This window comes from Lithobates pipiens, unplaced genomic scaffold, assembly GCF_037356315.1.
Source record: "Lithobates pipiens isolate NorthernLeopardFrog02 unplaced genomic scaffold, aLitPip1_a1.2 Scaffold_110, whole genome shotgun sequence".
NCBI classification, from domain to species: domain Eukaryota; kingdom Metazoa; phylum Chordata; class Amphibia; order Anura; family Ranidae; genus Lithobates; species Lithobates pipiens.
The window spans coordinates 722,142-732,493 of NW_027507697.1; the positions used below are offsets into that span (position 1 = coordinate 722,142).

General features: G+C 45.4%; 1 non-coding gene across 1 annotated transcript; it reads left to right on the forward strand.

Moving 5' to 3' along the window:
- The first annotated feature begins 9,828 nt into the window (after positions 1-9,828).
- On the forward strand, positions 9,829-9,900 carry TRNAR-UCU (transfer RNA arginine (anticodon UCU)). Its single transcript has one exon. It is a non-coding gene; the product is annotated as a tRNA-Arg (tRNA).
- The last annotated feature ends 452 nt before the right edge of the window (positions 9,901-10,352 follow it).

The following is a 10,352-nucleotide window of genomic DNA, read 5'->3' on the forward strand; positions in this document are numbered from 1 at the left end:
GAATTCTTTTGGCTATATCCTTTTTTATTCTATTCAATTCTATTCCCTTTTATTTTCTGTTCTATTTTACTCTATCACAGGGTCGCCCGATGTGACCCGCCATGTCTTGCTCTGAGATGGCGGGTCAGCCAGCCCGGATCGCGGGTTCCCGACCCGCCATCTCCGAGAAAAATGGAGCCGCCGCAGCGCCGCCACTTTAACTGACAATTGCGCGGTCCCGACCCGGTCCTGAGCTCCGTGACCGCGGAAACCAGCGGAACCCGATCGCCGCTGGTGTCACAGAGCTGAAGAACGAGGAGAGGTCTGTGTAAACAAACCTCTTCCCTGTGTGGCTGTCACCGATCGTCTCTTCCCTGTTATAGGGAAGGCCGATCAGTGACGTCACATGCCAGGCCACGCCCCCCTACAATAAAAAAAACACATACCGTCATACATAACACTACACTGCCCCCTAGTGGTTAACTCCTTCACTTCCAGTGTCATTTACACAGGAATCAGTGCAGTTAAATAGCACTGATTGCTGTATAAGGCTGGGTTCACACTGCTGCGGGGGGAGATCCGGATGTGATTCGCACCGCAAATCACATCCGATCTCCGTAGCGATGCGAGTTCAGCCATACAGATAGTATACAGATAGTATACAGATAGTATGGCTGAATTCGCAGCGCTCCCGCAGCAAACTCGCACGGGACCCTTTTTTTGGGTCCGCAACAGAATCGGATCGCATGGGGGTTCACACCATGCGATCCGATTCCTGTGTGAGTCGGCAGATCGCACTGTGATATGCGGACGGATCTGGGGGTGTCATTAACATAACATTGACACTCCCAGCCGTCCGCATAGGGCAGTGTGAACTGCCGGCGGGAGGTGTGCGATGCGGGAAAACGCCGCGGATTTGCGGCGTTCCCGCAGCGCAGCGGTGTGAACCCGGCCTTAATGACAATGGTCCCAAAAATGTCCGATGTGTCCGCCATAATGTCGCAGTCACAATAAAAATCGCTGATCGCCGCCATTACTAGTAAAAAAAAAAAAAAATATTAATAAAAATGCCATAAAACTATCCCCTATTTTGTAAACGCTCTAACTTTTGCGCAAACAAATCAATAATCGCTTATTGCGATTTTTTTAACCAAAAATATGTAGAAGAATACGTATCGGCCTAAACTGAGGAAAAAATGTTTTTTTATATATTTTTTGGGGATATTTATTATAACAAAAAGTAAAAAATAATGCGTTTTTTTTTTCAAAACTGCCTCTCTATTTTTGTTTATAGCGCAAAAAAATAAAACCCGCAGAGGTGATCAAATACCACCAAAAGAAAGCGCTATTTGTGGGGGAAAAAAGGAACATCAATTTTGTTTGGGAGCCACGTCGCACGACCGCGCAATTGTCAGTTAAAGCGACGCAGTGCCGAATCGCAAAAAGGGGCCTGGGTCCTTTGGCTGCAAATTGGTCCGGGGCTGAAGTGGTTAAATATATCCAAAAAAATAAAAATAAAATAAAAATAATTTCTTCAGGAATTAAGACTAATATATATTCCGCTACATGTCTTCCGTTAAAGAAAAAAAAATCCCAATAAGCGTCTATTTATATATTTATTGGTTATCACATCTGCAAACTACGGGATATATACTGGAATTTTCATTATTTTATTTATCACTAGTTATAGCGGGGATCAGCAACTTATAGCGGGACTGCGGTATCCAATCAGACACTGACGCTTCGCGGGGACCAGTGACACTAATAGTGATCAGTGCTAAACATATACACTGTCACTGTACTAATGGCACTGGCTGTGAAGGGGTTAAACAAAGCAATCGAGGGGTTAAATGAGTGCCTAGCCAGTGTTTATGTGTACTGTGTGTGTGGGGGAGGTGCTTTTACTAAGGTATGTGATGGATTTTATTTCCTGCTTTGCAGTACACCCCCTGCTGACAGGACGGGGCTCTGTCGTGTCTTTGTCCTCACCGATCAGCAGGCACCCGCTGCTAAAATCCCCTTTCCAGCACAAATCTTTGCTCCCCCCTCCAACTCAAATCCTCTTTTTCCCCATATTACCCCAGCACAAATCCACCCCTCCACAACAAAAATTGCCCCCTCCTAGTACATATACTCTTCCCTTCTAATTTCCCCTCTGAGCACAAATCTTTTCCCCCCCACTCCAAATCCCCCCCCCCTTCTCAGCACAAATTCTCCCCAATCCCCATCCTAGCCCCCCCAAATTTCCCCTCCTATCTCAAATACCATCAATCCTCCCTGCTAGCACAAATCCCCTCCAAGAAAAAAAACCCTTCTATATTGCCTTTTCTAGCACAACCCCCCCCCCCCCCAACAAAAAATGCCCCCTTTTTAGTACAAATCATCTTCTTCAAACCTCTAATTTCCCCTCTGAGCACAAATCCCCCCTTCCCAGCACAAATCCACCCCCAACAAAAATTGCTGGGGGTGGATTCCCAGCACAAATTCTCCCCAATACAAATCCCAGCCCCCCCCCCCTCCCAAATTTCCCCTCCTAGCTCAAATACCATCAATCATCCCTGCTAGCACAAATCCCCTCCAAGAAAAAAAAATCCCTTCTATACTGCCTTTTCTAGTACAACCCCCCCCCAAATCCCCCCTCCTAGCACAAATTATCTTTTCTCCCCCCCTCCCTCCCCCCAACATTAATCCCCTCAAATCACCACTCCTAGCACACCTCCCCAAATTTCCCCCCTCCTAGAACAATTCTTATTCCCTGCCGCCACACAATCCCCCCCCCCCCCACACCACCTTGCAGTGCCTCCCCCACATCACATGACACAACAGTGCCCAGGGCAGCCTCCCCTCCCCCCCTCTGCAGGAGAGCCACTTCACCGCCGTATAATGGCGTTGTGGGGTCGTCAGTATGGAGTTGTCCCCACTTTGTGGTTCCGACACCCTCCAGTCTGGTAGGAAGGATTTCTAGAAGATGTTGGAGGGAGTCTGCGGGGATTTCGGAGGTCGGAGACTCCGAGAATCCTTCCCTCCCATGGAGGACCTCCAGACCTCGGAACAGGGGGTTGGATTTAGACGTGTGACATTCGTTTCGTTATGAATTGAAGTTCCGAAAAAAATAAAATAATTTGTTTTTCAAAGATTCGGATGTATCCAAATTCCCAAATCACAATAGTAGCGAATTTCCACAAATCCAAAACAAAATAATGTAATGAAATAAAGAATAATCCGGATCTGAAATGGAAACATATTGCAATAAACACAGTGAGGTATAAAAAGTGAAATGAGACGATTCCTAGACAGGCGCGCTTCGTTCGCTCCCAATTGAAATTCGAATGACATTTTGTTTTTCGGAAATTCGGATCTATCCCAATTACAATATTACCGAATCTAAAACCAATCCGAAATAATGAAAAAAATGTCATAAAAAAAATTCAGATTTGAATCGTTTTCCAACAGTGTTGGTTATATCCTGTTTTATTCTATTCAGTTCTATTCCCTTTTATTTTCTATTTTATTTTCTTCTGTTTCACTCTATTCTATTCTATTCTTTTATTTTCTGTGATATTCTTTTCTATTCCCATTATTATATATCACTACACACGGGGTGACCCCATTATTACATATCACTACACACGGGGTGACCCCATTATTACATATCACTACACACAGGGTGACCCCATTATTACATATCACTACACACGGGGTGACCCCATTATTACATATCACTACACACGGGGTGACCCCATTATTACATATCACTACACACGGGGTGACCCCATTATTACATATCACTACACACGGGGTGACCCCATTATTACATATCACTACACACGGGGTGACCCCATTATTACATATCACTACACACGGGGTGACCCCATTATTACATATCACTACACATGGGGTGACCCCATTATTACATATCACTACACACGGGGTGACCCCATTATTACATATCACTACACACGGGGTGACCCCATTATTACATATCACTACACATGGGGTGACCCCATTATTACATATCACTACACACGGGGTGACCCCATTATTACATATCACTACACACGGGGTGACCCCATTATTACATATCACTACACACGGGGTGACCCCATTATTACATATCACTACACACGGGGTGACCCCATTATTACATATCACTACACATGGGGTGACCCCATTATTACATATCACTACACATGGGGTGACCCCATTATTACATATCACTACACACGGGGTGACCCCATTATTACATATCACTACACATGGGGTGACCCTACATTTATACATAGCGGTGACCCCACATTAATATACAGGGGTAACCCTCATCACTACACAATAGTTGACCCCCATTATTACACATCGCTACACAGGGGTGACCCCACATTATTACACGGGGGTGACCCCTTAATTACTGCACAGACTTGCCCCCATTATTACAGATAACCCCACATTAATACACAGGGTAGACCCCTCCATCACTACACAGGAGGAACCCCATTATTACCACACAGGGTGACCCCCCCCCCATTATTACACATCGGTGACCAAAAGTAGAGAAAGTTGCATAGAGGTGATAGTGGGAGGACTGAACCATATACAGGTGGGGGGGGGGGGGGTGTCCTGGGTAGTCAGGCAGCTGCAGATGACAACCAGACTCTGTGTCTCTCCAGCTCTCAGGAGATCACACATGGGGCTCTCATCAGTGGATTCCCACAGAGCTCCATCCGGCACCAGACTGAATATGATCCCGGTGTCCTATCATATAAGGTCCCCCATCAGATAGTGTCCGCTGTGTTGCGCATGCGCAGTACACAGCAACACATATTCCGAAAATATCCGAGGATGAACGGCGCCTGCGCTGAGTCCAGGTTCTCTCCCCACCATCCAAGCGGACATAGAATAGGAATAAAAAAGAGCCGAGCGCAGCGAGGCGGAGCCCGAAGCGTGGCGAGCGAAGCGAGGGGCCCTCTAATATTCACAACCCTGTGTCCGCTTGGATGGTGGGGCCACCACCTCCACTCACCGCGCCGTTCAGCTTCGGAGATTTTCCGAAGCTTCGTCTGCTCCGTACTGCGCATGCACAGTACGGGGCGGACGCTATATGATGGGCGGACACTATACGGCAGAACACCGGGAAGGAGAGGTGGAGTGCGCTCAGTCCCCTCCCCCTCCAGTGATCAGAGTTAGTGGATATCTGTTCTCCTCTCTGATGTACTGTGGAGGAAGTGAGAACACCGGAGAAGAGCATCCCCGGCATCCCTTTAGATGGGTCACAGGCAGCACCGGAGTTCTCCACCCGCCGACACTGCGCCTCTGAGACTGTACGGAGGGCCTCGGGGGCGGCTGCCTGCTGTGTTCAGACGGACATAGTTGCTGGCTGCAGACAGAGGGAAGAGGGTCACCAGTGGCCGGGCGCCCTAGGCGGAAGTGCGCCCTAGGCGACTGCCTAGTCCGCCTAGTGGTAGCACCGGCCCTGTGTATATATGTATGTATATATGTATATATGTGTGTCTATGTATGTATATATGTATATATGTGTGTCTATGTATGTATATATGTATATATGTGTGTCTATGTATGTATATATGTATATATGTGTGTCTATGTATGTATATATGTATATATGTGTGTCTATGTATGTATGTATGTATATATGTGTCTATGTATGTATATATGTGTGTCTATGTGTGTATATATGTATATATGTGTGTCTATGTGTGTATATATGTGTGTCTATGTATGTATGTATATATGTGTGTCTATGTATATATGTGTGTCTATGTATGTATATATGTGTGTCTATGTATGTATATATGTATATATGTGTGTCTATGTATGTATATATGTGTGTCTATATATGTGTGTCTATGTATGTATGTATGTGTGTCTATGTATGTATATATGTATATATGTGTCTATGTATGTATATATGTGTGTCTATGTGTGTCTATGTATGTATGTATATATGTGTGTCTATGTATGTATATATGTGTGTCTATGTATGTATATATGTGTATCTATGTATGTATATATGTATATATGTGTGTCTATGTATGTATATATGTGTATCTATGTATGTATATATGTATATATGTGTGTCTATGTATGTATATATGTGTGTCTATGGGAGGTCCTCCGGTGTTCTCCTCTATGGCTGAGCAGTGTGTGCGGTAAGAAAGAATCATAATAAACAACGTTGCCATGGTAACGGATGTAATGCGAGCCCCTCCCCCATCCCCGGGTCTCCTCTCCGCCATCCACCCGGGGGCAGAGCTTCCCTATCATCACCCCGCCTACCGGGACTGCTGTATAGAGGGTACGCCGCTCATCCCGTGTCACTTCCGGTACCGGGCGGAGCTCTATGCTGATCCCCGGAAGGACGGTCTAGTGATGGCACAGTGTGGGAAGTGCTGGCCTCTAGTGGGCCCGGAGATCAGTGCAGTCCCTGAAATGACTGAATACAGAGAGACATTTCATTCTACTGATATTATTATTATTAAGTGTATTCATGTTTACAATGATAATAATAATTATTATTATCATTGTAAATATTATTACAAATAATAATATCATTAATAATATTATATTAAAATAAATAAATAATTATTATACATATAAAACATAAAGTATAATGTTTTAACAACAATAATTAATTAAAATATATAATAAAACAAATAATGAATTATGATCTGATCTAATAATACAAATATATATTTTTCTATCTGATGTGGCAATTTAATTTTCTCGGTCTGTAAACAGTTTTTATTGCCCCCCCCCCCCCCCCCCATAATTCTGTTCCTGAAGCCTCTTATAATATATAATTCACCTAAAATTAAACATTCCCCTTAGGTGAATATATACAGCAGATCTGGAAAGCATCCAATTACCGTATATAACATAATATGTCCTATATATTCACCTAAGGGGAATGTTTAATTTTGCAGCAGAGAGATCTCTCTTGCAGGAGCTCCTGACAGAGTGATTTGTATTGCTGATATTATCTCCAGTTATTGGAAGTGAGAGTCAGTTTATTGATTGGCATTGTCTAGTCTTCTTTTTATAGCAATTGGCATTTCTTGTCGTTTTCTATAAAAATAAAAAAATGAGGACCGAAGTCCTCGCTGTGATTCTTGTTCTGTTGGTCCCTTGGGGACTAAACAGAAATACCATCAAGCAATCCCCAGAGGTCCACATGGATCAGGAGGAGGGGATTGTAGAAAGACAGCAGCAGCCAGCGGAGATTCACATCACAGGCTGTGCCCAGAGATGCCCAACCCCCACAGACCCGCATGGAGGAGCCCAGAAATGTCACCACAGGGTCCCCAGTGGAGGGGATTGTGACCACAACCCAACAACCAGCGAAGATTCCGCTGATATTTAGAATCTTGTATCCATGGGCTGTGCCCAGAGATGCCCAACCCCCACAGACCCGCATGGAGGAGCCAAGAAATGTCACCACAGGGTCCAGCATTGAGGAGAACATGAAGAGGACGGAGCAGCCAGTGGAGGAAACATTAAGAATTGAAAATGACCCTTCAGGACCCATCAGCTGGTTTTTATACCTGATCCGTCCTCCACTCTGGTTTAGCGTGGCAGTCCTGATCATTTTCCAGATTCTGAAGTACATCCTGCACCAAAATTACCTGGTCACCATATTAGGACACTATTTGACATTTCTGGATCTGACTGCATTCATTTATCCACTGATGGATATCTGGAACAGCAGGGGAACGTCCTTTGAGAACCTAATGCTAGAACCCTTGAGCTGGTTTTTATTCCAGAACCGCCCTCCGTTCTGGTTTAGCTTGGCAGTCCTCATATGTGTTCTCATTCTGAAGTATATCCTGCACCAAAATTACCTGGCCAGTGTATTAGAACGCTATTTGATGATGCTGGAGCTTTGTAGATTCCTTTATCTACTGATTGATATCTGGAACAGCGGGGGGGGGCATTCTTTGAGAACATAATCCCACCCCTGCTTATAAATATTGCTACTGAACACCGGTCAGAATGCTTTCTGGGGCTTATCGCCATGCTGGTGGTACTACTCCTAACATGTTTCAAGCCATTCTACCGACTGTTCCGACCAAGAAGTAGCAACATCACCTCACCACCAAGTGATGTCATTCCACCACCAAGTGATGTCATTCCATCAGCAAGTGATGACATCATTCCACCATCAAGTGCTGTCATTCCACCATCAAGTGATGACACCTTTCCACCAAGTGACGTCTTTCTACCAGCAGGTGATGACACCATTCCACCAAGTGACGTCTTTCTACCAAGTGATGACACCATTCCATCAACAAGGGACGTCATTCTACCAGCAACTGATGACATCATTCCACCATCAAGTGAAAATGTGGAGAGCACCATGGAGGAGACCGACGTTCCTATTCCCTGAGTCGCACCTCCTAGGGATCACATCCGTGCTCACATACGGGATTTATGCCGGCCAGTGAAGAAACAAAGGCCAACCAAAGTGTTTAAGGATGGCATATTCCCAACGAGCGATGACATTGTTCCAACAAGAGGAAATGTGGACAGCTCTAAGGAAGAGACTCATGTTCCCGTTTGCATAGTCCCACCTCCTCAAGCTTCCCTCAGTGCTAGGCTAAGCCAGCGTATAGAGAAGCTGAAAGCAGAAATGGTGGACAGGCACGGGAATATCTTCCCACGACAGAATGTCATCAGCCCCCCGAGTGATGTCATCATTCCACCAAGAGAAAATGTGGACAGCTGTATGGAAGACACTGATGTTCCTGTTTGCATAGTCCCACCTCCTCAAGCTTCCCTTAGTGCTAGGCTAAGCCAGCTTAGAGAGAAGCTGAAAGCAGAAATGGTGGACAGGCACGGGAATATCACCCCAGGACAGTGTCATCACCCCCCCGAGTGATGTTATCTTTTCACCAAGCAAAAATGCAGCGAGCGATACGGAGACTTCCTTTCCTGTTCCCAGTGCCGCATGTTGTAAGAAAAACTGAACAGAGTTATGGACAAGACTGACATTCCCATTCCCGGTGTCACACCTCCTCGGGATCACAGCAACATCATCCCACAGAATGGTGATTGTCAGGTCACCTTGAGGCGAGGTGACAGGTGCACACCGTAGGGATCAGGAGTGCACCGCAAGGTTGTGGACCCTACGGCTGACTGCTGCAGATGGGGGACAGATCCTACTGGGGTTAGAGCGGAAGATTCCCTGGGGCGCAGAGTCTTAAGAGCCAGCAGGTGTTCACCAGCGCCTCTGGTGGTGAGGATGGATTTGGCTGCAACTGGCTCCAGGTCGCGACCCCCAGGGTCCCCCAGCTCACACCCACAGTAGGCAACAGGAGGATAGGGATGGTGAGGGACAAAGCCAAGGTCGGGGCCACAAGCAGACAAGAATAGTCGGGTACACGCCAAAAGGTCAGGATCACAGGCAAACAAGGATAGTCAAGACACGCCAAAGTCGGTAACGGAAAACAGTAGCAGGTACCAATCTCCGGTGATTTAATAGGCCGGGCCAACATGGCGTGCAGGCGTGGGGGTTCAAGTGTCTCGACATTGCTGGCGCTGTGTGTTAAGCTGTGCGTGCGCAGTTATTTAGTTATTATATTATTAGTAGTGCAGTGTTATTATAGTGTGTGATTGTAGTGCAGTGTTATTATAGTGTGTGATTGTAGTGCAGTGTTAGTATAGTGTCTATGGGCAACACAGAGGCTTAGGGGTGAGTCTTGCAGCAATGGGGTCCTTGGTTCAAATCCTGACCAGGACACTATCTGCATGGAGTTTGCATGTTCTCCCTGTGCTTGCGTGGGTTTCCTCCGGGTTCTCCGGTTTCCTCTCACACTATGAAAGACATGCAACTTTTTTGCGTTGGTGGTGCAGTGGTGAGCATAGCTGCTTTCTAAGCAGATGACCCGGGTTCGATTCCCGGCCAACGCCCTCTCCAAGATGTCTGCCTCACCTTCTCGGTGTATTGAGTCCCCAGGTGGGAAAGTGCTGTACAAATTAAGTGTTGAGTATCTATGAAAAAGGAAAGAGATTGTGGGACTTTATATGAAGCACACTACTAAATGAAACAAACCAATGAGGACCATAATTGTTTAATTACAAAGGGCCTATATACATATAAATTGGTAGAGAAGGTATATATAATGTAATATAATAAAAGGGTCTTGACAGATATCATCAAAACAATTGATAGTCCTCAATTATTCCAACATGATACACATATACAATAATGAACCTTGGGTATGTGGGCCCAAATTGTACCGCTAACATTTATACATGGATAAGAATGATTCGTTATAATAAAATACAAATATTGCATGTAGTTACTGTGATGTAGCATTGTAGGAAATCTCTACGCGTTTCGTAGAGAAAGAAGCTGATTC